General features: G+C 45.6%; 1 protein-coding gene across 17 annotated transcripts in view; it reads left to right on the forward strand.

Moving 5' to 3' along the window:
* The first annotated feature begins 9,571 nt into the window (after nucleotides 1-9,571).
* Nucleotides 9,572-27,819, forward strand: part of kst (spectrin beta chain, non-erythrocytic 5 kst) — a 281,464-nt gene continuing 263,216 nt past the window's right edge. For all 17 annotated transcript variants that reach the window (XR_011716398.1, XM_071691174.1, XM_071691185.1 and 14 more), the window contains exon 1: nucleotides 9,572-9,845. The gene's annotated coding sequence lies outside the window, so the exon portion shown is untranslated. The remainder of the gene's footprint in view (nucleotides 9,846-27,819) is intronic.

Genomic DNA, 27,819 nt, shown 5'->3' on the forward strand with positions numbered 1-27,819 from the left:
GGAACAGAGAAGGGTGCCAGGTGAGGATATTCCCTCAAAGGCCCAGTCCTCTGTTCTTAACGCTACCTCGCTAATGCGGGAAATGGCGAATAGTATAAAAGAAAAAGAATATATATATATATATATATATATATATATATATATATATATATATATATATATATATATATATATCAGTATTCATTATTGACATGCTGCAGGTGTGGTGGGACTGGTGCTCCTTGACCAGAAGCGGCGGGTGGCCCCCATCACACACTGGTGAGTCACACGGCAGGTGTGGTGGTGACGTCATCCCCGCCACACTTCTGCCTGGGCGGTATATATAAAGTGCCCCGGACCAATAACCAGCAAACAGAAAAATTACAATACAAGAAGGTCACCAGGAGGGCATGAGTGAGGACACAACTTGCATCAGACCGTTAAGGTCGGTTACCCCAGAGGAAAGGGGGAGACTCACTCCAGGATTTTCACCACCATAGCCACACACCAACCAACCTTCACGCTTAATTCATATTGATAAATTACTGTTTTCATGGTATTCCAGCTTTGAATGGTATGGATCTTGCTACTGTTGCGTCGGGAATGGATAAAGGCGAGCAAGTATGAATTCGTACGTACGTGTGTATGTTAATATGTATATATGCGTGTATATGTGTATACGAGTGGATGAGTCTTTCTTCGTATTTCCTGGCGCTTCCTCGCCGACGCGGGAAACGACGATCAAGTGTGTGTATATATATATATATATATATATATATATATATATATATATATATATATATATATATATATATATATATGCGGCAGGGGTGTGTGATGTCTCCATGGTTGTTTAATTTGTTTATGGATGGGGTTCTTAGGGAGGTGAATGCAAGAGTTTTGGAAAGAGGGGCAAGTATAAAGTCTGTTGGGGATGAAAGAGCTTGGGAAGTCAGTTGTTGTTCGCTGATGATACAGCGCTGGTGGCTGATTCATGTGAGAAACTGCAGAGGCTGGTGACTGAGTTTGGTAAAGTGTGTGAAAGAAGAAAGTTAAGAGTAAATGTGAATAAGGGCAAGGTAATTAGGTACAGTAGGGTTGAGGGTCAAGTCAATTGGGAGGTAAGTTTGAGTGGAGAAAAACTGGAGGAAGTAAAGTGTTTTAGATATCTGGGAGTGGATCTGGCAGCGGATGGAACCATGGAAGCGGAAGTGGATCATAGGGTGGGGGAGGGGGCGAAAATCCTGGGAGCCTTGAAGAATGTGTGGAAGTCGAGAACATTATCTCGGAAAGCAAAAATGGGTATGTTTGAAGGAATAGTGGTTCCAACAATGTTGTATGGTTGCGAGGCGTGGGCTATGGATAGAGTTGTGCGCAGGAGGATGGATGTGCTGGAAATGAGATGTTTGAGGACAATGTGTGGTGTGAGGTGGTTTGATCGAGTAAGTAACGTAAGGGTAAGAGAGATGTGTGGAAATAAAAAGAGCGTGGTTGAGAGAGCAGAAGAGGGTGTTTTGAAATGGTTTGGGCACATGGAGAGAATGAGTGAGGAAAGATTGACCAAGAGGATATATGTGTCGGAGGTGGAGGGAACGAGGAGAAGTGGGAGACCAAATTGGAGGTGGAAAGATGGAGTGAAAAAGATTTTGTGTGATCGGGGCCTGAACATGCAGGAGGGTGAAAGGAGGGCAAGGAATAGAGTGAATTGGATCGATGTGTTATACCGGGGTTGACGTGCTGTCAGTGGATTGAATCAGGGCATGTGAAGCGTCTGGGGTAAACCATGGAAAGCTGTGTAGGTATGTATATTTGCGTGTGTGGACGTATGTATATACATGTGTATGGGGGTGGTTTAGGCCATTTCTTTCGTCTGTTTCCTTGCGCTACCTCGCAAACGCGGGAGACAGCGACAAGGAAAAAAAAAAAATATATATATATATATATATATATATATATATATATATATATATCGCTCATTTATTAACCAAACAAATCGTCATTTATACAGAAATTCTCGAAATATGCTTCCGTATATCAGTAAACAAATTCGCCAAAACATTAACATTTCCTGTTAATTGGTAAAAATACATTTGTAACAAGGGCGTATTTCAAACACCAGTGATTAATGCGAAGAAGAATAATGGAACGAAGTTATCAAAACGATGCAACTGATGACACTTCATTCACCAGACCCCTAGGTACGTTGGGTGGGGGGTGGGGGTGCTCCTCACCAGCTGTGAACACCCCAAGACCTGACCTCCATCCACCCTCCTTTTTCTATCCCCTTTCTCCCGATCCCCTGCCCATTCCTCCAATCCACTTCCCACCCAGTGCACCGTGATTTACATGCAAGATCTCTACTGTGACAACCTTGTATTCTGACAGCTTATTGATTCTGCAAAACAGGATATAGCCTACTGTAGTTGGCTTAACTTTTGGGTCTATCTATATTTGAGTGACGCTAAGTATTGTCTTAAGGCAGATACCTGAAACTGAGATCATTTAAGTCCTGGACGGATTTCCAGGATATTCACGTAAACGTTAATGAGCATAAATGCAAAGTAACTGGAATTTGAATATGGGTCACAGGTGCATGTTAATTTCTATGGCAATTATAAGTCAAAAGGACTCCCGTCCTGAAAGTCCTCTTAACCTATTTCATAAATGTAACTTTAGTCAACAGCCGAAGACTGAGTAATATTCGTGTCGGAAATATTCATCCGAACAATTCATGAGATGTTATGCCATAATCCTCACGACAGTAGGACCTAACCCGCACACCTCTACTTTACCCTAAGGGTGGGCGGCGCCATGTCCCCACAAGCTCCTCCCAACTTAGGATGACGTCACGGAAATAGTGCCAGACACCACCACACGAGTCACCTCAAGGTGTACAGATGGAGGGGCCTTCACCGGTGTGTCCTGTTGTGCAAAGGACGTCTATGCCACTAGAGTTTGTATAGTTTTAGAATTATCCTGAACTCCTGTAAAGGGACTGTTTAATCAGTGTTTGAAACGATGACGGCCTTTATGACCTTGGCAGTCGATAGGCCTAAAGACCAAGTAACCAATCGGCTAATCAACCTGAGTCTTGGTATGGGTCAGTTAGTGGTTCTTGTTGGGTTGTAGTTGACCATAGCTAGCTCCAGTGAGTCTTGCAGGTCTTCATAGGGTCGTAATGCATTTTGTCGAACTGGTGGTAAGTGCTGAAGAATCTTACTAATGTTCCTTATTAAAATTCATTAAGGCTTGCTAAGATTTAGAGGCTGATCCGGTGTCGCATAGGTTCGGGTGACTTTTAACCAAAGATCCTATAACTATAGGGTCTTTGCTTCCAACTGACTTGACCAAGTTTTCTAGTTTTGTATGGGTCCTGATTGGTTTGGGTGATTACGCTGATCACCGATGGGTTATTATGAGTTATGTCAAGTGCAGAGGGTCTTCATGGGTACACTTTCACCAGGTCCTGGCCAGCTCTGGATGCTCCTGTGGTGGGTTCCTGTGAATTGCAACAGGTCCCGGAACATGTAAGTGGGTTAAGTGGATTAGATCCTGGTATGTTATAATGTGTTCCTGGTAAGCTGTCCAGGTGGATAACAAATGAATTTCAGCAGGTCCTGGTAATCCCTGGTGGGTTGCAGAGGAGTTTCCATCGGGTCTTGGGGAGCTCAAGAGGGTCTTGATGAGTTACAGAAAGTTCCATTAGGTCCTGGTTGGTTACAGTGAGTTGCACCAGGTCCTGGTGGGCTCTGGAGGGTCATGGCGGCACTAAGCGCGGGAAGTGAGGGCGAGATGCGGGGTAACGGTTCACGGTCTTGCGACTCTGGAGCTAATGCTCAGCTATTACACCAGGGAGTGGTGGCTTAATCAAGGCGATTTCTATTCTTTTATAACTAGTTGCAAAGCCTGCACTTGAGATTATTCTCTAAAACGTAAGATAAGCATTTACATCATTTAGTTCAGGTAGGATTGATGGCAATGTTAACTGAAGTTATTCAGGTCGTTATTCTAAACCACAAGCTCTCAAACTGCATGGTTTCGAATCCTGGGAGCGACCGTCATCCAACCTAGGTGTTCATCCTACTCTCTCCGGGCTGGTCAATAAAAAGATACGTGTCTAAGGGTGGTGTAAATGTGTAGGGGCGCATTTGGTGATGATGCAGTCTAGGGTACCCAAACCTACATACATGTGGGCTGCTGGAAGAGTAATAATATATTCATTTGTTTCGTTTTCTCCGTTAGTTAAGTCAGCCATAATCCCGTTACACGCAGGTCAGACGAGGCTGAGGAGTCAGGGACGCAGAGGTAAATCGTTTTGAATATCATTTCCGTCAAGACAGTTTCACTACCAAATGAGGTATATATATATATATATATATATATATATATATATATATATATATATATATATATACATATATATATTAATGACTTTGTTCCCCCCAGTCCTCATACTATGTAAAGTGGGTCATGACATTTCCAAGCGCACTCTTGGAACACCGCACATTCAACCATGTAATGGAGTTCCGTGCTTACAACGTACCATCACTAACCATTATAAAGGTAATAAATGCTGACTTACGATAAAGGTGTAGGAAATAATGTCGATAAATCTCAGAATTAAAGAGCGTTTAGCTTTTGTCATGATGGTTCCTGCAGGTGGCAACATTAGCCTAGCCTTCACTCCACAACCACTCCCAGCCCCTTGCCGTAGCTGGATGACGGTACTACTTGCTTTATAGATAAAAAAAAAAAAAAGAGTTGCATAACACATTTGTTTTGTAATATATGAGTTTCATACATTGTGTGAGGTGGTAGAATCCCAGCCATACTGGACAATAAACTTAGCTGTATCAAGGCGACTACTGGGAATAGCTGATTTAATATAGGCCCTTGACTGCGCATGCTGCTTGCTTGATTGGATGAAATAAACCTTAGACGTGTAAAGATTTCCATCCCAAGCTTGTGGTGATGGTGGGCTTGTATGTGATCATTACGCAATACTGAAAGAATGATTAAAAAGGCAAACCTTGAGTCAGTCTCTGTGTCAGTGATATAACCTTCCGCGCGGATGGTCAAAGATGTTTGCGTAACAACATCATGGGATCACGGACGGGATCACGATCGTACAAAATTAACAATAATGATAATACGAATAATGATAATAATAATCATAATAATAATAATAATAATAATAATAATAATAATAATAATAATAATAATAATGTAGTGCTCAGCGTTGCTGACCATGAGTAACGTGAGGGCCCATCCGTGTTCGATATATATATATATATATATATATATATATATATATATATATATATATATGTGTGTGTGTGTGTGTGTTGTGTGTGTGTTGTGTGTGTGTGTGTGTGTGTGTGATACCGGGCCCCACCTGTTAGAAGTTACACCGCGCGAGAGATTACTTTTGTCGAAATTGTATGATTGGGAGTACAGCCTCCTCAAAGAATTCAATCCAAGGGAGTCTACATTTCCTTGCTACTGGAAGCAGCGCAGCAATGGATGCAACAACCTTTAGAAAGAGGTCCTGGGTAACGCTATATCTCGCATAAGAATTTGTTCTGGAGTAATTATATATGAATGAATATACTCAGATCCACCTTTCCTGGCTTGAGTATCTAGGAATCCCACAGACAAGAAAAACAGCAAATTGGAAGGAAGACTTACAACACGTCAATATCACCAACATCCCATCCACAGATGACATTCAGCGGACACACATAAACCACAAACACTGACAACAGTTTTGAACTGTTGTCTGTGAAAATCAAACCAGACAACACTTGCTACGACATCACCAACAGCAATATATCTCCCGTTACCCCCTGCTCTCCCAGATGTACCTCCATCCAGTACGTAAGCTAATCCACGCATCCACTCCACCGCCCATCTATGTGGAGATTTCATCGTCTACCATCCTGCTTGGCTCAACACTCACACCCAAGATCCTCAAGGTGAACTACTCGTAAACCAACTGTATTCTTTCACTGTTCTCAGCCTACACAACCAGACTCCCATCTCACCACCTCAGCAGCTAGACTCAACAGACGTAATATTACGTCTCCCACACCAACACTGCACACCAGAACCATCTGGTCTGTACTTTCAGTACTGATTCTGCCGGGTGGCGCTGGGCAGGTGGGATAATCCCCAGAGAAAATGAAACTATATCCCCACAAAAGTTAGATCTGTACCCAGAGAATGTGGAACTGTCCCAAAACTATCCTTCTCGAAGCTTACAAAGCCATTGCTGACGAATTCAGACAGGTCTCACGAAGACTGAGTGCGTGTCGAACACAGTATAGATGTTACAGGACTGGACGAGGAGGATGGCATAGAGGCAACACCTAGGCAGCACAAGGCAAGGTATCGAGGCTCATCCACGCTGCTGCAGCTTAACGTAAGCAGAGAAGAAAAAATGAACGGGTCCAGATCCTGGCGACACTTTCAAGAATTGCGCTCGAGATAGATAGAAAGACAGATAGATAGATAGATAGATAGATAGAGAGAGAGAGAGAGAGAGAGAGAGAGAGAGAGAGAGAGAGAGAGAGAGAGAGAGAGAGAGAGAGAGAGAGAGAGAGAGAGAGAGAGAGAGAGAGATCCATCTTTTGCACGAACGTTTGAGCTTGATGACCATATCAGAAAGTTTGATCTTCAAGCTGCAAAATTATTGTTAAAGCCTCAGCTCGCAAAATTGAGTACTGGTGACTTGATGACACAAGAAGCCAAGGACAATATCAAGTCCTTGGTCTCTCTGTACGTGGCACAAAAGTCATCTGACCAATTACGTCAGTACTTTAAACCACAGCATCACATCACATCACAGATATTCTTGTGACACCATAATTCCCGGTGACGTACTGAACAGCGAGAGACTGACAAGGAATGGGGAGTGAACTTACGGGGATTGTTAACTCTAAGCTGAAGAACTAAGTGTCCTCACTTACTGTCCTGATATGGCGATCCATGAGCGAAGCTGTGGTGTGTTACGCGTTAGCAACCAATATGTTTCTGCTGTAGAAAGATCATATGAGATTGATGTGGACAGCGTTCATCATGAGACTGTCCATACCATATAATCGTGTACTGAATATTTCCATGTCAACCTTTTGAGATGAAGAATGACGTCTTCCCTCCACATTTCAGAGACCGTTTCTTCACAGTCGTTGTGGTGGACAATGGAGACGACAATCCACGAAGCTGGAACATCTCTGTTTCAGCATCCAGTGTGTGTGTGTGTGTGTGTGTGTGTGTGTGTGTGTGTGTGTGGAGGAAACAAAACGGAATTGGATAGAAATTGAGCTGGACAGCTCTTTCCGAAGGTACAGAAGCTTATCGGGATCTGCAGTGCAGGGGCTGGAAGTTCTGTAGGGAACAGTGCAAAAGCTTTATGGAAGGTCTCCAGTTGACCGGTCTGTTCAGTTGTGGTGGAGAATGTACCATAACCACGGATGACGCAGTGTTGCTGTATGGGAAATATAATCTTCCTTTTGATTTGATCTCCTTGCGTGTGGGGGATATCGGGCTATGAACCTGCGGATGACATGGCGTAAACTGGTTCAGAGAAAGATGGTGTAGACTTCTACGTATCCTCCACGCTCACGGAACTCCCACACAGATCCGGGATACCCAAATATCCTTGCGAGAGGTGCATGTGGGCGATGGGACGACCCTCCCGATCGGTACAAAAGGATGGAAGATGACGGATCCTTCTGACAGGACATGGAAAAAAGGGACATGGCAAAGAGATGTTTTGGTTTCTAGGTTGACACTCAGGTCAAAGACTACCTGGGAGATGTACCGCACTGCATTCGACACCTGGCTATTGTTGACTGATTGATTTGTGCCGCTATCAATTAGTTTAATGTGCAGTTCGTGCTCGTCCTCTGGTCGGTAGCGTAAAAGGATTATAGATGTCACAGACGGTCTTGTCAGACCTTAGTCGGCAGATGATGATAATGCCACAAAGTTGATTCATGATATAGTCTTACAACATTTCAGAAAGATTTATCTGGTATGTGCAGAAAAGTGGATACCGTGTACCGTTCAGTTTGTAGGGCATATGTCCAGTTGTTTCCTTTAACAATATTCGCTAATCTGTGACCGTTAGGTTGGGTCGAGGAGAAGGTCTGATGGAGACCTGTGAATACTGAACATCCTTGTTGCAGACTTCGGTTAACAGGGATGGTGTACTTTCCACCTTTACTGATGCTTTGGGGCTTTAAGAGGGCATGTTCTTGCCTTTTTTTTTAATGCCAAATGAAACGCACTTTCATCCCTAGTTATTAGGTATATGATTCTTAAATCATATCCATTACTTGAATAAGAATATATTGTTATGTTTTATACGTATTTTTTCTTACACACACAGTTCGACATTCTGAGGTGCATTTACTTTGGAGAATGTAATGGTTCGAACGATATCGGTGATTGCAGGCCTAATGGAGGACCTTCATAGGTCGATGACCACATAACCAAAACATCCCACCCTACCACGACTTGCGCAGTCGAGGACTGTATCACTTAACACTGACCGAGCTAGTTTACGGCTTTCCATTTCTGGAATACACTATGATTTTAGGGTCAAATTCAGTTGGCGGTCACCAGGAACACTGAGTGATCCAGGAATAGGCATTGTGATTGGCTCTCTATGTATATATGAGCCACAGACAACACGAAAGAGATAGTTCTTTGAACTGGCTTTGTATGCAAACCAGCCTGAACCCCTTACCCCAGTGCTAGTCACTTGATGAAATGTTGCCTTGCCAGGAATTTATTCCCCGAGTATACCCTAAGGCCAGGCCAACCGGCCAGTACCCTACCACCCTACCAGGTCTCAAGACTAGCTGGGGTACGACGTGGTCCTGTGGGTAGATTCCTCCCTTTCACTCGGAGCTATTACCCTACATCCTAATCTTGGTGCTGTCCAATTTTAGAATTAGTATGATTTGACGTCATGCATTATCGGCATTAGAAGATGGTGACTTAGAAGAGAGGCTTTAAGTACATCCTTGATGTGAAAGGCACTATTATTAAGGAAGACCACAAGACTATTATATCAAATTAAGCATCGCATGAAACAGTTCGCTATACCGGTCAATGAAATCGATGACATTATCCAAAGCTTGAGATGTAGTGACCTTTGAAGAAGACAAATTAACGTTATATAAATCGGTTACATCAACAAAACATTTGTTACTTACCTTTTGTCACATGTTTTTCTTCCGCAAATATGAGAGTGCCAAATCAACAATGTAGGTGTATGTGAAGTTTTATTTTTACTTTGAAAATTTCAATTTTGAACGTACTTACTAGTGAACCACCCACAGTACGACATTTTTCCAAGTGTTGCCCAGAAATATATATTCTAGCGAAGTGTCCTTTCAACGATGAAAGAGGCTCAAACTTTGAAATTCATGGGACAAGTATAAGTATCACTATGAATAGATAAAATGAAAAATCGGCGTAAATGAAACTCGAAAAATAATGGGGAGAATACTGGCTGAATATTCCCTAGTTGGTCCCGCAGAAGGAAGGCGCCACCTGGCCGGTGGATTTGCGCGGCGACTTCAGTTGAGGCACAGTGAAGGGACTAAGCTGTGACCCTGCTGCTGTCTAGTTACTGACTACTAGTGTGAAACTTCATTGATTTCAGTTGATCTATCCACATACGTGTAGAGTCTGGCAGAACTAATCTCTGGAGTGTGTATCCATCGCGAGATAAAGTGCGTTATTGAGTGAGAAAGCCTGGGAATCCCGTGGAATACCTGCTAAGGGAACGTCGGTGTCCCAACCCACTTCACACGGCCCATGCGGGTCCTCCCACAGCCTGGAGAGCTGGAAAGGTTAGTCACGAGACATGGTTGGTCATTACTTGGTAATCCAGAGAGAATATTGATATATAATGTTACAGACTACTTTACACTTTCATTTGGTTCGTCTTCAATGACTGCCAGCGACAGTGGATTTGTAGATCACTTGTTGATTACTGGTAATTCCAGTCTGGTACTGGGGGGAGGGTGAACCCCTTACTGTGAACGGCAAGGGAACACGAAGCAGACATCTAATTTCTATTACTGTATTCCAAGAGCAGGGTTAAGCAGGAGTGTGTGTTAGGACTACATATCAACCAAATGGTAGAATAAATTGGGGATAATATTTAGAAGCGTAGTAGTCCCGAGAACAATGGAAGGCACTGTTGGCAGCCCTGTATTAAGTAATTTTTCCTTTAGCTTCCATTTATAGGCTCGAATTTGGTAATAATTTTTGGTACTGATGATTCAGATCGGATCCGTATATCAGTTTATATGAATGACGAGAAGGAACTTTGCTTGTGTTATTTCATTAATGGCTTGGATAGTTTGAGTAAATTACGTAGCACGCCAAATCATGTAAGACATCAGTGGAAAAGGATTAGGTGAATTGTGGCAACTAAAAATATCTTGGATTCTGAATTATTGAGCGTTTAGTGGAACCGGAAAGTTCAGGCGTGAAAGTTTGCTAACTTTACCACCCCATATGTTGTGTTTTGGGCAAGATAATGCAGACACTAACGCTAAAGTGGATGGTAAAACTGATATAGTTTAATATTGAACGAATTGAGTTTCAGAGGTGGACTAACAGCTTCGTGGACTCTAACCATATATATGGATTTACTTTGGTTGTCTCAGAACCACATGTATCCAGGACATACATATGTGACAGGTCAACACACACACACACACACAATATATATATATATATATATATATATATATATATATATATATATATATATATATATATATACACACTGATGATAGAGGAGGGGGCGTTACCGCACTCTGTGTTACCGCGAGCGGTCACTTTTCGCGGGATTGAATCATCAATGGACGAAAAGGAGTACAAATTTGTCGAGGAGGTCACTCGAAATAGTCCATCATTTCTCAGTTAATGGATGTAGAGCAGCCTCAGAGCAGCAGGAGCCTGGTGAAAGGGGTTTCTGGTACATAATAATATAAAACAGCTTTACCAGGGTAATTAACTTCCTTAGTGCTACCATGTAAATGATTTTGCTTTTGAATAAATCTTTGTTTGTTGATTTGATGTGACTGCGAAATTTGAGGGGATATTGATTTCCACATTCATAAAGTACATTACTTCTATACTTCTGTCTTAACTAGTTTCCCTTGATAAACTGGTTAATTGTAACGAATATCATACAAATGTAATACCAAACGAGAACTACCCTGACCAAGCTAATAGGAGAACATTTCTTACCTCATCTACGTAGGCAGGGAGAGGGCTGTGACAACAAAGGTTAGGGAAAAGTTACTTGAATGGCGGTGCTCTCAAGTCTTCGTTTAAGGAATTTAAACAACCAACATTGAACTTGTAGCACGTTGTGGTCCACATTTTCTGCCATTTATCTCAACGAAAGCGATGTGATTCTGCCACGCACACTCCTCTGATATGTAGGACACTCACTGGTGACATTCACAAGTTTTTGTCGCGCAGCAGATGCCTAGCAGCGATCTTGAGAGAGGTTGTTGGGGGATGAATCGAAATAATTCAAAGAATACCTGACGCATTTTCGCGGCTGTAAGGAACAAGGAAAACTTAATTTAGTCATTTTATTAAATCTCCACATGCTATGTTGGGAATACGTTAGATACGCAATACAAACCTTAGTTATGTCATATGTGAATGTAAGTTGGTATAAGGAAAATGTACTTTCGGTATTGAAACTACAAACATAAAGCAACAAAAATTATAAATACAAGTAAATCTTATTGTATTACCGTTTTATCGTTATTTTGTGTCAAAATGTGAAAGTAGAGAGCAGTATTCATATGATTATCGGTTCATTTATCCCAAGATAAAGGCATGTAAGTTTTCCAGAAGAACTATAATGTTTCTGTCGAATTTCGATTTGTGGGATAATGATATTGGAACAGAACAGAGTATCGAGTTTTTGGTGCTGGTGTTTATCTTGGTTTTCGGTCTCTTCTCTGTGATGTATTCATTATGTATAACAGCTCTGAAGTAGAAAAAGTTGAGAATTCCAGTATAAACTTTAGGTGAGTAAGTTAGCGTAAATTAAAGTCAAGACCCTTATCGTTAGGTAGGAAAGTTGTTAAAAAAAGACCCCTTGTATTGACTCACATGGGCAGACATTTATAAATGTTCAGGTTGGACAGTAGAACTAAAGGTTTGTGCTGGGCTGATGGGACTTATGCAGATTAAATTTGTACACATTATAAGCTGGGTTAGATGATATAGTAATTAAGGCAGTTTACAGAATAACGGAAGTTGGATACATAACATTTACTGAGGGAAAAATGTATGAAAAAGCGCACAGTACGCAAGTAATAGGCTAAGGATACCATGTATCCACTGCATAGACACGGGTTGGACCTCTCATGAGAAAAGAACATTTCGAGTGACAGTTGCCTTATTAAATAAACTGTTTTTACCTGATGCTTCGATTACATCGCAGTGTTTACCACTTATAACAGTAGTTATCCAAGACCATACAAGGCGTTACAACTCTGCTTCACTGTATACTAGAGATTCCTTGATCACGATCAATGATCACTGATACGTTGTGTCGACCGAACAGCCTTGATACTGACCAGCCATCAGCCCGCGAATGATTTAAATTCCAGTAAGTGCGCATGCGTCGCTGGAGGCTGGGCGAGCGCTGTTTTTGTCATGCTTTGCAACACTAATTCCTTTAGATATTGAGTGATGTTTTGCAATGGTTCTTTAGTGTTTAAAAAATTAGAATGGGAGTAATGGAGCCTGATTTGGAGTATACCATATGAGTCTTATGACTTTCGAGAAAAAAAAAAAGAGGGGCGTGTGGTCCAGGGAAGATTCAGGCAGTTAATGTAAAAGATGACACATTTTTAGAATCATATATAGAAACCTCACTTAATCTCCCGCATTGTCGGTATTTATCATAGAAATATACCATCAATAATATGGTCTACTTCGGAGGGCCGCTTGTCTCCGGCCTGAAATGCGCTTGGTTCAGTTATTGGGTTTTGTGTATTTCGACAAGAATGTAAATTTAGCCTGTCTAGTAATGTACTGAAAACATGAGGCCTTCAGCACAATCTCTGAAGATTGCCTTAAATTCATTTACATAGATTTATACATTCGTTTGGCGAGTGACTGCGATGTCTTACCAAACCATACCATGTAGGCTGATCAAATAACAGAATTGTAAAAGGGATAATATATTTGAAAATATCAAAACTTGTATCTAAATACGCCGGGAAGGACGACAGAAATAGTAACTTTTGGCAACAAAGAACCATAGAACAACCTACATCAGACTAACCCGAAACTTGAGTTCATCTGGCTCAGTGAGGCTGGCTGGCTCGGATGACATTTACTGAGTAGCCTTGAGTAGGGGGCGTGCCGGGTAGCACTCACGGCCCGTGTCACCACCGCTGCCGAGAACACTCGTTACGCTTTATGTTCGAAGTGATGCTCTACATTAATACCGAGTGTATTACATTATAAACAGTGATTGAACTGGATTTTGTATTTTTATGGAAGCTTGTAGTAGCATTGATTTAATTATTATGCTTATATACTTGTCCGTAAATTAGGTGATACCTGTACTGCAACTTTACTGAAGCATGAATTAGACTTGAGTAACTTATAGAACATGCGCCTTTGTCTTTACTGAAGTGACCAGCAGAACTGTGTGGATTCTCTCAAACGTTCGGGCATGGCTTTGGCTCGCGAACATTAGTAGATCCGAAGCCCAACAGACGCTGGGGTTGGGTAATCTTGTCGGTTGGTTATGTATTCTGGCCCTATTTTGGAAACCAAAGCTCTCCGTTAATGTTTACATTTTGACTAGATTTATTTCTAATGAGGTAAAGTATCGAAGATGGTTGGATAGTTGTATTATTCTAGATGGTCAGTCAGAAGTTGGAATATTCTTGATTGTAGGATAAACATTACAGAATATGGAATAAGATACATGTTGAAGATATCCCAGTATTTTTCACTCATTCAGGCTCACAGTGAATGTATCCCGCTTGCAAGCTTTCCATATTCTCTTCCATGTATCCACTCCTTGTAAGCCACGTGTCATTTTTTTTTCTCAAATCCCAAAACCCATCCCTTTGCTCGTCCTTCTTGCCCATTATCATGCCTCACGCCTCTCGTAGCATAATGTATTTACATTCATCACGCCGTATTCACCTTCATCCTTTCATCCACATTCATATCGTAGCTTTCTTGCTGTGTTGAGCACAGTGCAGCATTTTGTTAACTACTTTATATATATATATATATATATATATATATATATATATATATATATATATATATATATATATATATATAACCTAGTATGGATACAGCTCGAGTCTTTCACTAAGCGCACACCCTCGAAAAATTTGTATATTTATGTGCGCAATTTATCTCAAACGTTTGTTCATGGGGAGACCTTGCCCATTTATGCAGACCCACGAGAACTTTCACCCTCTACCACTGCACCGCTGTCAGATACCATGACCACTTTTGGCTGACTGGTCACTAGAGAGGCCCGAGCACAGACGCCATTGGTTGTTGACAGAAACCTTTCAAGTTTCCTCCAGACCGTACCTGATGATCCAGGCTACAGGCCAATTACCACCACCCAACATAGGCTTCTTGTGTCCGAAAGTTCGATCTATATTGCGTCAATATTGGATTTCCTCGCACTTGTTTAGCCGTCTCGTAGGACTCGATCTACCAGCTGTTTAGAGTAGGTTTTCCATTATAAGGTGTTACATGATACCGTGCGGTTGGCATCACTTCATTGTGGGTTTGTGATACGAGTAATCTAGTCGGGAGACCCGGGCGTCCTGGAAGACAGGCAGAGTGATGGCTGGGTCATAAGAAGGTTTTTCAGGGGGTTGGCTCTAATGCTTTTCTCGGTGAATGGGTCATGCAGTGAACAAATTGAATAATATCCCGTGTGGTAATGACAGTATTTCGTATAGTTTGTAATATGTATGTCGCACTCGTGTTGGAACCTGAACTTTTGTGCTGAAGCTGTCATTGATGTGATACATTTTCGGCTTAAAACAGGACGAGCTTTCATTTTCATGGCCGGGGACTATGAGCGAACGATGATATAAATTGCTTGCTGTTGGAGCGCTGCTTGTACTGTAATGGTTTTTACCGTTGCTCTTCATCGGATGCCAATATAGGCCCTTTTAAAAGAAATATGTCGTCATGATCTTTCAAGTCTATAGATTTTAGAAATTGTAAACCATTGGGGTTGCCGGCACGAGGCCCCATTTGCTGTAGTTAGTGGCATAGCAATGAGTTGAAACTTCCTGCAGCAGGAGCCTAGCCCACACTGAATCCTGGGGTCGTCTTACCGCAGTTTGATGTGCACCTCCCGAGCCTAACTTCTCTCCACAGGGGACCTGGGTTCATGCTGTTTACCTACTTTGTAGGATCCTTTTTCTTTACGGCTGGGTTATGCTTGTTGACCGGCAGTTTGTGTTCTTATAAATATTTGATACAGGAAATGTCATTTCAAGCAGTTCCACTGTGATATCCAGTAGACTCTGTTCGAACGGAATACTTTTCTCTCGAGTTTCGTATGCATTTCATCCCAGCTGAAGTATTTATATTGACTACAGAATCCTGTGCGTATTTATACTTGAACCAAGGAAAGATGTTCCTGTACCTTACAAGGGTCTACAGTTATAGACTTTGTAGAACGTAAAAAAGTGTGTGAAGGATTTGGATACTGAACCTCTGCCATTTCGTTTTAACCCTGGCGTGAGAGATTTTGATTAGCTTAAATAATTATTTCAGATAATAATAGTTCATTAGGTATTGATGCATGTATAACTAGAGTATACGTCTGCTCTAGGCTATCAGGAGTTATGTTCGTGTTGTGGTACCTCAGGGTAAACCTGGTCGCAGTTTGGCTGCCGGTAAGGGGCCAGACAGGTGACGTGAGGAGTTTGGTGTGAGGCTATGGAGTGTATCATTACCGTAATGTATGGATTCCTTGCGTTGCCGAGCCGGTCGGCCGTGTTTTAACCTCACCTTTGTAGACATTGGTGAACGGCTCGGGTCATTCTTGTCCAGACCCACTATTTGAATTCCAGAGACTGCATGACGAGCACCCTTCATAGACTAGCTGTTATAGAAAACGTTGAGATCCGTTGTGGGTAAATTGGTGCAGTTGTGGTGAGCAAAGGCTCCCGTTCAGCTGTACGTGCTGGGAAGTCGCTGCCGGAGAGGAAGCTATGCATGAGGGAGCAGAGACAAGCAGAAAAACTCAGTGGAAGTAAGTGTTCACTGAAAGCAAAGACTTGCCACACACAGTCTGGTGACTGCAAGCTCTTTGGCCAGTTGTATGCATGGTAGCAGTGGGTGCGGCATCGGGCGAAGCACGTGACCCTCTGCATCTACGAGACATGCTGCATAACAGGTAGACACCTGCAGGTCGTGACGAAGCTCTCCGGCCGAGACAAAAGAGACTGTTTTTACTGAGGGTCTTGGTCCAGAGGAAGTGATGTGGTGAGTAACGGGGTGGAGCTATGGTGGCTTGGTTACTGGTTGGTAAGGGGCGGGGTTGGTAGTTTGTGTAGAGAGGGAGAGGGTTGCTAGGTAGTGTGGTGAGAGGCGGGGTTGGTAGTTTGTGTGGAGTGGGAGAGGGTTGACAGATAGTGTGGTGAGTGCAGAGTTGGTAGTTTGTGTGGTGAGGGGGAGGGTTGACAGGTAGTGTGGTGAGGGGCGGCGTTGGTAGTTTGTGTGGTGAGGGGAAAGGGTTGGCAGGTAGTGTGGTGAGGGGGAGGTTGGTTGATAGGTAGTGTGGTGAGGGGGTCAGCATGACGGTGGACAGCTTGGTGAGAGAGACAGGTTGGGAGTTACCGTGGCGAAAGTGGGTGGGGTCTACGGCAGGAAGGGATCAGGTCAGGAGCAACCTCTCTGAGGCAGGCCAGGTTGCCTGGTGAGGGAGTAATGAGGACTGGCAACCAGCGTGTTGAAGAGTGATGTAGTTAGCCTGGTGTAGGAGGGGACCGGGTTCTTCACTAGCAGTAGTGGTGCAGTGGTTTATCACGTTGGTCGGCCACATGATAGTGATGGTGAGGTGGACTACTTGGTGACGGTCGTCGGGAGGGTCTTGGTGAGGGATGGGGGGAGCAGAGCACGTGGTTAGGGAGGACTACCTGAGAGCGTTTGGGTGGAGTGGGGGGTGGGTGGCTATTGATCAGTGTGAGCAACGTCATCCTGGCTACGGTCACCAGCTGATCAAACTTACCTGCATCACCAGCTGTTTGGTCTACCACTTGGCCGCCCCACCAGGTGTGTGGCCCACCACCTGGCTACCCAACCAGCTGTGTCGGACACCACCTGTCCACAGTAGTAGCTGTGTGGCCTACCACTTGGCCACCCCACCAAGTGTGTGACCCACCACCTGGCCACCCCAGCAGCCAGGCACACGGCAGCTGGTCGCCCAATACAGTAGCTACCACAGGAAGGTCTGTGGAGTCCAGGGAACTGTAGTGTAAATGCTCAGAATATTAACATTGGCTTACGTAACAGTAGGATTCAAAATTTGCTTTTTGTATCTAGGTTAAGCGAGAATTACCTTGGCTGATGTGATGTTTGTAAACACCTCTGGTACTGGGTCAGCTGACCTGACGGCGAGAGGTCAGGTAGTGGAGAGATTGTGTCCAGGAATGGTGTGGTTACCTGGCTGGAGGCAGATCAATACCCGGGAATGTTAATGATGTGTAACCATTGCCTTCCGCTGGACGGCTACAAAACTGTGTATTTTTTTCTATCCTTAGGAGAGCGTGTTGCCTTTCCTGGGCAGGCTTTGTACCTGGTGTCCCAGCTGACCCACTGGTCCCTACCACCTGGTATCACTCCCCTCCACCAGATGACCTGGTTGTAAGCCTTCACCCCCCACTCTCCCCACTCCCCTCACCTCACTCGCTGAACACCCTCCTTCCTCGTTCCCTCCCCAAGCCTCGCCCTCATCATCTCTTTTCGCAGCATTTGATTATACTCTTTTTGATTCCATACCTTATAAAAGATTTTATATGTATATATATATATATATATATATATATATATATATATATATATATATATATATATATATATATAAAGATGTGGTTGGTTGTATTTGAAGTGTGAGGGAGGTTCGAGATCAGGGAGATTGGCAATTCCAGCCTCAGGTACATTGCAGCCCCGCGGTTTCCAGCCGGCCGCCGCAGGGGGTGAGTGGAAGGTGAAGCTTCCGGCCTACGTAAGGTGTGTTGTAATTGTCGCTAGAAGTCTCGTTACGTCTAGCACCACTAGCCGTCCGCAGGAAGTGTGGTGTTTGCCTCGGACGTCCTGCTCGTGGTTGTTGACAGTTCTCTCCCCTGTTGACTGTGGCGTAGCTGCGTGAGGTTTGGCCAGGTGGATGTGGCTTCGGTTTGGCCAGGTGGCCTCCCGCCTTTCTATTGCAGGTGTCTCCGATGGACAAGTGGCCATATGCTTGCTGCTGGTGCCTCTAGGGGCGTCGGGGACCATCTGCCAGCTGCTGGTGCCTCCAGGAAGGCCAAGTGGTCCCCTTTGCCTACTGCTGGGGGACTCCAGGAAGACCAAGTGGCCACGTGGCTGCCTGCCTGCCTGCCGCTGGGGAGCAGTGTTCTAACACTCAACACTTTCCCCCGCTGCGGCAAGGCAGGCAGGCAACACTTGCATAATGTTGTGTACGTTGATGACGAGTACTTAGCGTAGATTGCAGGTGTCGGGTGTTACTCTGGTATTGGAGCAATACAACAAGCTTTCATTTTTATTTAGAAAGTAGTGTTGGGGGGGGGGGGAGTTGTGGGAGCAGGAAGATGTAGTAGACGTTGTTGTGGCAAGAATGAAGTTGGGTTTTGAGTGGACGGGTGTGGAGGAGATTGCCTGCTGGACACACACACGTGTGTGTGATGCAGACTTTCACTGACGATGTGTTTGCTGGAGCGAGCGACTCTCCACTACCACACTCATCCCCATCACCTCCTCCAACAACTTTCCAACGGCTTGAAATTGATGGGCAAAAAGTTGTGGTATGTTGTTGTGAATGTCCATTTGTTGGGAAGGTGTGTGTTCTGCAGTTTTCTTTCTTAGTGTGAGTTGTTATAGGTACGTGTTACACTAGACTATAGTGTGACGCATGGAGTTTGGTATTGTTGTGGAGGTCCGTGAACGTAATGGCGTGGTGTGGTTGTATACAACTGTCTGACACATTATATAAGACGTATGATACATTGTAACACGTATGATGGTTCTGACATCTTGATCATCAGAATGTAATCAACTGCCAACTTAGGAGCAGAATTTGATATTTATGAAGATAGTACACAGGTTCGTTCGTGTACACCCTGATATTTCTAGCTGTAAATGCAATCCATTTATGCTTGATATGTTGGTTGTATCCAGTTGATATGATCGTAAGATAAGGCAATCCCCTAGACCAGCTGTCGGGGTAAAACTCGTGTCATTTTGGAGATGATGTGAACAACAACAGATTGTGTAGTAACTATAAGGAGACTTTGTTCTCCAGTTCAGTCTTTTTCTTGATCACGGCTCAAGTAGGAAAGTTAGAAAATGGAAATTGTATCAAAAAGGACTGGAGGTGTGTAGTTCCCAGCATCACCTGGACTTGTCTGGTGCTGGGAGACGGGAAGCAACACCCCCCGTCCTCTTACCCAGGAAGGGACAGAAGGCCTCGCCCATCCCCGTCCTGTCCTCTGACCCAAGAAGGGACAGGAGGCCTCGCCCATCCCCGTCCCGTCCTCTGACCCAGGAAGGGACAGTAGGCCTCGCCCATCCCCGTCCCGTCCTCTGACCCAGGAAGGGACAGGAGGCCTCGCCCATCCCCGTCCCGTCCTCTGACCCAGGAAGGGACAGGAGGCCTCGCCCATCCCCGTCCCGTCCTCTGACCCAGGAAGGGACAGGAGGCCTCGCCCATCCCCGTCCCGTCCTCTGACCCAGGAGAGGAATGTGATTTTTTTTCCGTAGGGGTGACAAGGTCGTTCTGTTGGTGCTAGGTAAGTGTACTAGGATTATTATATTGTGATCAAGTGTGTTGTTTTAGGTGGTAAGGGCAGGGCGTTGGCTCGTTGACGTCTGGAGCAACTCCCGACATTTTTTTTTTTTTTTGTCTTTTAGATTTTTCTGTTTCTTAGAGAGAGAGAGAGAGAGAGAGAGAGAGAGAGAGAGAGAGAGAGAGAGAGAGAGAGAGAGTGTATCGGGTAAAAGTGATTATTTTTTTTTCGTCTCGTTTGTGACTGGATTATTTTTTGATCACGAAGTCGGCGGCATCTGAGTGGTTCATCATGCTGATGTGGCGTCCAAGTGAGTCTTGTCGGTGCTTGTCGCGTCATGGTAACTCTGGTGGGAGGCACCGGGCGTGTGAGTAGAGTTCCTTGACTCGGTCGGAGTTCCAGGACACTCGTCGGGCTCGTGGGGTCCAGGGTGTGTAGGGCGTGAAGTGAGGTGAGGCACGGAGGATCCCAAGCCTTCGTTATGTCAACTGGCAGGCGGTAGTAACGGGGCCTGAGCCTGTGTTCCTGCCTAGCCCTAGCTGGTGCTTCCCTCCTGCCTAGCCCTAGCCCTAGCCCTAGCAAGTGCCTGCTGTCCACTTAGCCCCATAGTACATGGGAGAGACAGACAACTGGAGGTAGCCAAGATAATATATATATATATATATATATATATATATATATATATATATATATATATATATATATATATAGGCATATGAAGAGGTCAGTAGTGCAGAAAGCACCTCCTAACCCACCTCTCCCTCCGGATCAACACACGGCAGGAAAAGTATGAGTAAATAATACCCTATAGTGTGAATGGGTGGAAATCTTATCGTACATTGTGGAGGGGAGAGATCTCTTACCACCTTGACAATCACAAATCAAGGGGGGGGGGGTAGGATATAGGGTTAGCTGAAGTGATGTAGTTGAGGATGGGGTGGGGCGCGGTGGTTTACGATGGGGGTAGTGTTGGAGAGGTGTAGTGTGTTGGAGGTTTGAGGGAGAAGGTTTAGGGAGGTGGCTTGATTTGGAATGTAAGTGGGTCTAATGTTACGGGAGGGTGGTATGGTGAAGAGGAAACAGGTAGAGGTACTGTTGGTGGGAGAGGATGGTTGGAGATTGGTGGGGTTTATTGTAGTGGTGGCCCGTTATTGTGGTGGTCACCGAGGGTTACTGGAGCTTCTATCCCTTGCCACTGATAGGTAACCCTCTCTTCTTCGCCCCTCCGTATACCTCCACCCCCCCTGTATACCCCCCCCCCTTTCCCCTCGATAGTAATCCAACGCCTTTATGTCCTTCTTGTCCTCAGCGCAACGTAATTACTTTTCTTGGATTTGTAATCTTCGTGACTGTGTGAGGGCCCCCCCGCAAGTTAGGGGGGGAGGGGGGGGTTCGTTCGTGATATATCCGGCAGTAAAAAGGTTGATGGTCTTTTTAGTGTTTAATATGAGGCTCGCGGCTGACATTTCTAGATGTCGTTTTCCTCCTCCGTTTGGCAGACGTTATATATATATATATATATATATATATATATATATATATATATATATATATATATATATATATTTTTTTTTTTTTTTTTTTTTTTTTTTTTTTTTTTTTTATACTTTGTCGCTGTCTCCCGCGTTTGCGAGGTAGCGCAAGGAAACAGACGAAAGAAATGGCCCAACCCCCCCCCCCATACACATGTACATACACACGTCCAGACACGCAAATATACATACCTACACAGCTTTCCATGGTTTACCCCAGACGCTTCACATGCCTTGCTTCAATCCACTGACAGCACGTCAACCCCTGTATACCACATGACTCCAATTCACTCTATTTCTTGCCCTCCTTTCACCCTCCTGCATGTTCAGGCCCCGATCACACAAAATCTTTTTCACTCCATCTTTCCACCTCCAATTTGGTCTCCCTCTTCTCCTCGTTCCCTCCACCTCCGACACATATATCCTCTTGGTCAATCTCTCCTCACTCATTCTCTCCATGTGCCCAAACCATTTCAAAACACCCTCTTCTGCTCTCTCGACCACGCTCTTTTTATTTCCACACATCTCTCTTACCCTTACGTTACTTACTCGATCAAACCACCTCACACCACACATTGTCCTCAAACATCTCATTTCCAGCACATCCATCCTCCTGCGCACATCTCTATCCATAGCCCACGCCTCGCAACCATATATATATATATATATATATATTGCTGACAGTTGAGGCTTGAGCTATGGCATTGTATTTGTCGTATGTAGGATCCCTGACTGTAGTGTGAACAGTTGTGCAGGTTAATATGTTATATTACCCGACACGTATAGTGTCGTGGGGGAATAAGACTGGAAATGGTCGTCGGACCGTGAGGAACGAGTCTTGATTGGTCATCACCGTTGGTCACATAACAGGTCATTGAGGTGTGGTGCGGGAGGTGGTCTTGCTGTGTGATCTGGCCTGGGGTAACAGTGGTATTATCCCACAGGGTTGGTCTTGTGGTGGCCCTAGGCTCCGCCTGTACTGATGGAGTGACAGGTAGCGGGATGGTGTGTGTGTGTGTGTGTGTGTGTGCCGCTGACCTCCTGTGTAGTGTGTGAATATTTCTATACACTGTACAGGGAGGGAGTTGTGCACTCGTGGGGCCTCAGTCTCATGGGGGGGGGGGTCACTCTCTACAGTCACCCAGCCTTTTAAACTTGTATATGTCGTCTGCCTTTAATCACGTCCCCTACCTGTCACAAGGCGTTGCGCACACCAGCTTTTAAGTGTTGCTTCCTCTTAGTGGAAGACGAGGGGGATGGTTTGTGTCCTGCTGACGCCAAATTATCATCCCGGGCCGTTCCCACCTGTGGGCATCCTGCCGTGATGCGTCGTGACCAAATGGTACGTACTCATGGTGTACCTCACAGCACAAGCTGGTGGCTGGCTCTGTCTGTACTCGAGGTTCAGCGAACACGTCATATACGGTCATGACGTACTGTATGTATGTACCAACGCTGTACAACTTGTCTTCGGGAAATTCCAGGATGTTGATACCTTGATAGGCTAAGTGTAAATAAATAAGTAAATAGATAAATAACGGTTTATTAGATTCAGGCGACCAGTGGGCAAAAAACACACGGCTGAGGTACTACAGGTATTACACAAGAGAAATGTCATGATAGTTACTAGTTAACTAATCATGGAAGAGCTAAAGATTACGGTGACAGGGTGGGAAACATAGAGGAATGTTTACAGAGCAAACCGTATGGTTTGTGTATTATGAACTTGATTGAATAGTTACAGTAATACAGTAGGTGACACACCACGCAGCCTGGCTAACAGGAGACTGAGCTGTTCCCTTGCATGGCTGTGCACTTGCTCGTAGACTGTTTATGAAGTTGACAATGATAGGTACAGGACCGTTCTTATATCTGACTGAGGCGAGGTGAGCGAGGTCGCCCCTGTTGATGGAGGTGTGGGTGCCACCAGTGAGGCGGGAGCCATAACCCCTCTACTCCTGCAGGAGGTTCCTCCCTTATTGTTAGTACAGTCAGCTTCCGTTAACAGTCAGCTTCACAGCTTAGCTGGTGCCGACTCTGCCCCGTTACCCAGGCGATCTCACTCGCAGAAGGTTGACGTGTCTCAGTGTCATCCTATGACATTCCGTTTAGGAAACGTGTGTGTTATTTAACAACATGGCTTGGGTGTATTGCTGTTTGAATCGCAGTTGGGTTGACGATGTTTTCTTGTGTTGTTGATAAACTGTGGAGGATTGGTGTTAGCCAGGTGGAGGGAGACCTTGGTGACTCCTGCCGTCAGGGCCAGGGCGTGTGGCGGCACCCCGGCCGTCAGGATGGCAGGCGGCACCTGGGGTTGACTGTTGGGGGTGATGGAAGTGGCGCCCGAGGCATCAGGCCATGATGGCTCGCCCGCCTGCCTTACAGGATAAAGGCTAATATATTCCTCAGTTGTTGTGTGTTGGGCGGCAGGCGTGACGTGGAAGATCTACGGAGCGGTGGCACCGGCCTCCTGCTGGGTCGGGTCTTGAGTGGCACCGGCCTCGTGCTGGGTCGGGTCTTGAGTGGCACCGGCCTCGTGCTGGGTCCTGTCTTGAGTGGCACAGGCTTCCTGCTGGGTCACGTCTTGAGTGGCACCGGCCTCGTGCTGGGTTCTGTCTTGAGTGGCACCGGCCTCGTGCTGGGTCCTGTCTTGAGTGGCACCGGCCTCGTGCTGGGTCCTGTCTTGAGTGGCACCGGCCTCCTGCTGGGTCACGTCTTGAGTGGCACCGGCCTCCTGCTGGGTCACGTCTTGAGTGGCACCGGCCTCCTGCTGGGTCACGTCTTGAGTGGCACCGGCCTCCTGCTGGGTCAGATGGTGGAGGATTACTTTATACTAGGTGGTTGATCGCTAGAACTCTGTTATGAGTAATTAGTGTGTTCTAAATGTTGTGTGTCACGATGGAAGTGACTCAAGCCTCTCAGTAAGTATGAACTTTACGTAATGTCAGTGTGAGCTGCTCTCGGAGCCCAAGGGTGAAGAGTGTGTTGCTGTGGTGAGTGTCCGCCAGCTTACATGTATCATAACGTGTTGAACATCCCCCCCCCCCTCCCACTGTGAACACTAGTACCTGTTCTCTCCTTCCTCATGTTCACACCACCACAGGATCCCGACTGGAGGTTCATCCCTGGGAAGAACGTTTTGGCTCTCGCTGACCAGTTCTGCTGTAGCAGGACCCACCTCACCCACACCCCACCTTCTTATCATCTTTCAGTCACCTCATAATTCCTCAGCCATGACCGCCCCAGGCCGAAGTCACAGACGGCGCCCCGGGCTGCTGCAGCGTCAAGCCTCGCCCTACGTAGCGGCCTTTCCTCCGGCAGTGTTACCACACCTTCCAGTCTTCACGCCCTTAACCCAGTGCCCAGTGTTACCACCCCCATGCCCACCCACCAACTCCTCTCCTCCTCTCGGTAGATTGCATCGTCACTGCATAGAATCAGTGTGGTGATAATCATTGTTATTATTATTATTTTTTTACTTGTGATGTTAGAAGTGATGTGAGGTGCCAGGTGTGTCGGCACTGGGACTTGAGGGTTTGTGATGACAGTGATGTTAAACGTGAGCGGCTGTGACAGTGACATACAAATGAAAGTGAGATATTTAGTAGCAGTGACGAGGGTGGGGGAGAAGGGGCAATGGCATTGGGGTGATGGCGGTGGTGATGGTGGTGGTGAAGGGTGGTGTGGTGGTGGTGGTGGTGGTGAAGGGTGGTGTGGTGGTGGTGAAGGGTGGTGGTGTGGTGGTGGTGAAGGGTGATGGTGTGGTGGTGGTGAAGGGTGGTGGTGTGGTGGTGGTGAAGGGTGGTGTGGTGTGATGGTGGTGTCCGGTCCTGGTGAAAGCTGTACCCAACGACCAAAGCGACGAACCTCTCCTGGTGTCTCACACGTTATCTAATTGGGAGTAACATTAGTTGTAGAAATGATCTGTGATACCAGTTTCTATATAGGTAACAATGTATCTTCCCTCCCGCCCCGTCCCCCTCATTTCTTGCAGACTGCATATTTCAGGTGCCTGGCGAAGCTGCTTGCCATGGTGTTCCTGGACATTTGAGATGTTTGAAGTTTGTAGGTTGAGAATATTTCCTCTGTTGGTGTCGACCGGCCGCCTGCTACAGCTGGATTAGCCAGGGATCCAAACATGATTACTATAGGCAACACGTCTGGGAGATTGCCTCCGTACTTTCACACGTTCCTCATTGGCATAAAGACTTTGACTTCAGGTAAACACTATGCGTCTACTGACCCGAACTAAGTGTCCAGAGAACCGATTTTACCGACTCCTAGAACTGTAATTATTTCGGAGAGTTGGTTGGAGGTCCTTGTGTGGAGAAAGCAAGACTGAAATGCTTCGCTGTGCTGAATAGCATTGTATCACATTGCAAGATGTGTCATTGTCTCGTGAAAGTTGGTGACGGGGGAAAGTGAGGTGAGGTACAGGTTCAGGCTGGGAGACGGGGCATTGGCCACAGTTTGATGCTGGCAGACCCCCAGAAGTTCAGGTGATACTTGAAGCTTGAAATAGACCTTGGAATAAGGCAGTAGTTGAAAGGAAAGTGAAGGGGAAATGGAAGATGAACCTTTGGCCTCACAAGTGTTTAACTTCTGTTGATCTGACCCTATAGATAGTAAAAGTCATTTGCTTTGGCCATTTGAATGGTTAACGCCTGTTGCTCTAGCCTTTTGAATGGTTAACGCCTGTAGCTCTGGCCTTTTAAATAGTTAACTCCTGACATCGTGTGATTTTTTTTTTTACCGCGGGCAAGACTAACCAGATTATAGACTCTTGTTTTACTCATTGATATATGTTATTTAATGCCTTTGTTTGAGGTATGTGTAGATATGTAAAGAATGTTGGTTGACAGCCTTAAGGCCCGAGTTGAATGTTGGCATCTGAGTATGGAGTAGATGACGTCTGATGATAGTAAAGGCAGTGTATGATGACGTATTGTAGGTGGTATACACTGTGTGGTAGTGTACTGTAGGTGGTGTACACTGTATGATGGCGTACTGTAGGTGGTATGCACTGTATGATGGTGTACTGGAGTTGGTGTACACACTATAATGGTATACTGTAGGTGGTGTACTCACAGACCTATACCCCGGTCTCGCTGGGGATCGCTACTGGCACTACTGGTCTGCCGCGCCTCCCGGTGTCAATTGAGTGTCCTTAATATTCTAAATGGAATGGAACAGCTCGTTGGAATCAGAGGCTGAACCCGGAGGGAAAGATCTTGTTTTGGCTTCTTCCTTTACTACACTGAGATTGATCATACAGGAAGGGTTAAGGACTGGTAACTCCCCGCCCCTCGTAGCAGGACACGCAGGAGATACATGGATAATAGTAAGTCTCTCATCCTCAGAGATAGCAATGATGATTCAGTATATGCCATACTCGTGTTTTGCCCCCTGTTGTTCTCAGTGGGTTAACGTTATGATACGTGCCTCCTGCAGGTGACCGTAGACCAGCCCCACTTCGGGGCCGTGGTCAGCGGGTTCCTCAGGGCATGGTAGGGTCGGTCGTGCACGACGTACGTGGTACGACCCTCCCAGCTCCGTCCGCAGTCTTGGTCGTGCTCGATGGCTCCACACGTCCAGCCGCTTCTCATACGGCGGGACTCGCAGTTCATCTCGGATTAGGCGTCCGTAACGGCTTATTCCGGGTGAATTACACGGACGGACAACTTGGCTTAGTCCCCCCCCCCTTTTTTTTTTGTGTGTGTGTGTGTGTGGAAAGAAACTGTGGGAGGTCGGGAGTAACTCGTGACCTATGGTGTGGTATTTGACGGCGGCAGAGCCGGGTGACCTCGAGACCACGGGTCGGCAGGTACACTGGGCGAAGGGGAAAAAGTAGAAAGTTTCTCCTAGATCACCTTCACTGACGTGGGTGCCACCCGCTCGTAACTGTACCTGCGGGAGCGATCCGACACCAGCCTGGGCCACGAGTCATGGCATGCGACACCCAGTACCGGGGTCGTCCGTGTCTGGGGTCGTAATGACTTGTGTCAGCGGTGTCGTCATGGTTGCCGAGGAAGTCATGCAGAGGCGCAGTAGACCTGGGAGGCTTTTGGACTGGCTACCAGGACATGGCCATGTGGCCCACCATCTGGGTCGTCGTTATGTGTCGTCGATCGTTTGATGGTCGTGGCTGCAGAAATGTGGCTGCACAGCTTGGGATGAGACAGTTGTGGACAGCACCAAGCCAGGGCAGTACTTGACGCGTCATTGTGTGACTTTAA

This window comes from Panulirus ornatus, chromosome 50 (assembly GCF_036320965.1).
Source record: "Panulirus ornatus isolate Po-2019 chromosome 50, ASM3632096v1, whole genome shotgun sequence".
Lineage (NCBI taxonomy): Eukaryota > Metazoa > Arthropoda > Malacostraca > Decapoda > Palinuridae > Panulirus > Panulirus ornatus.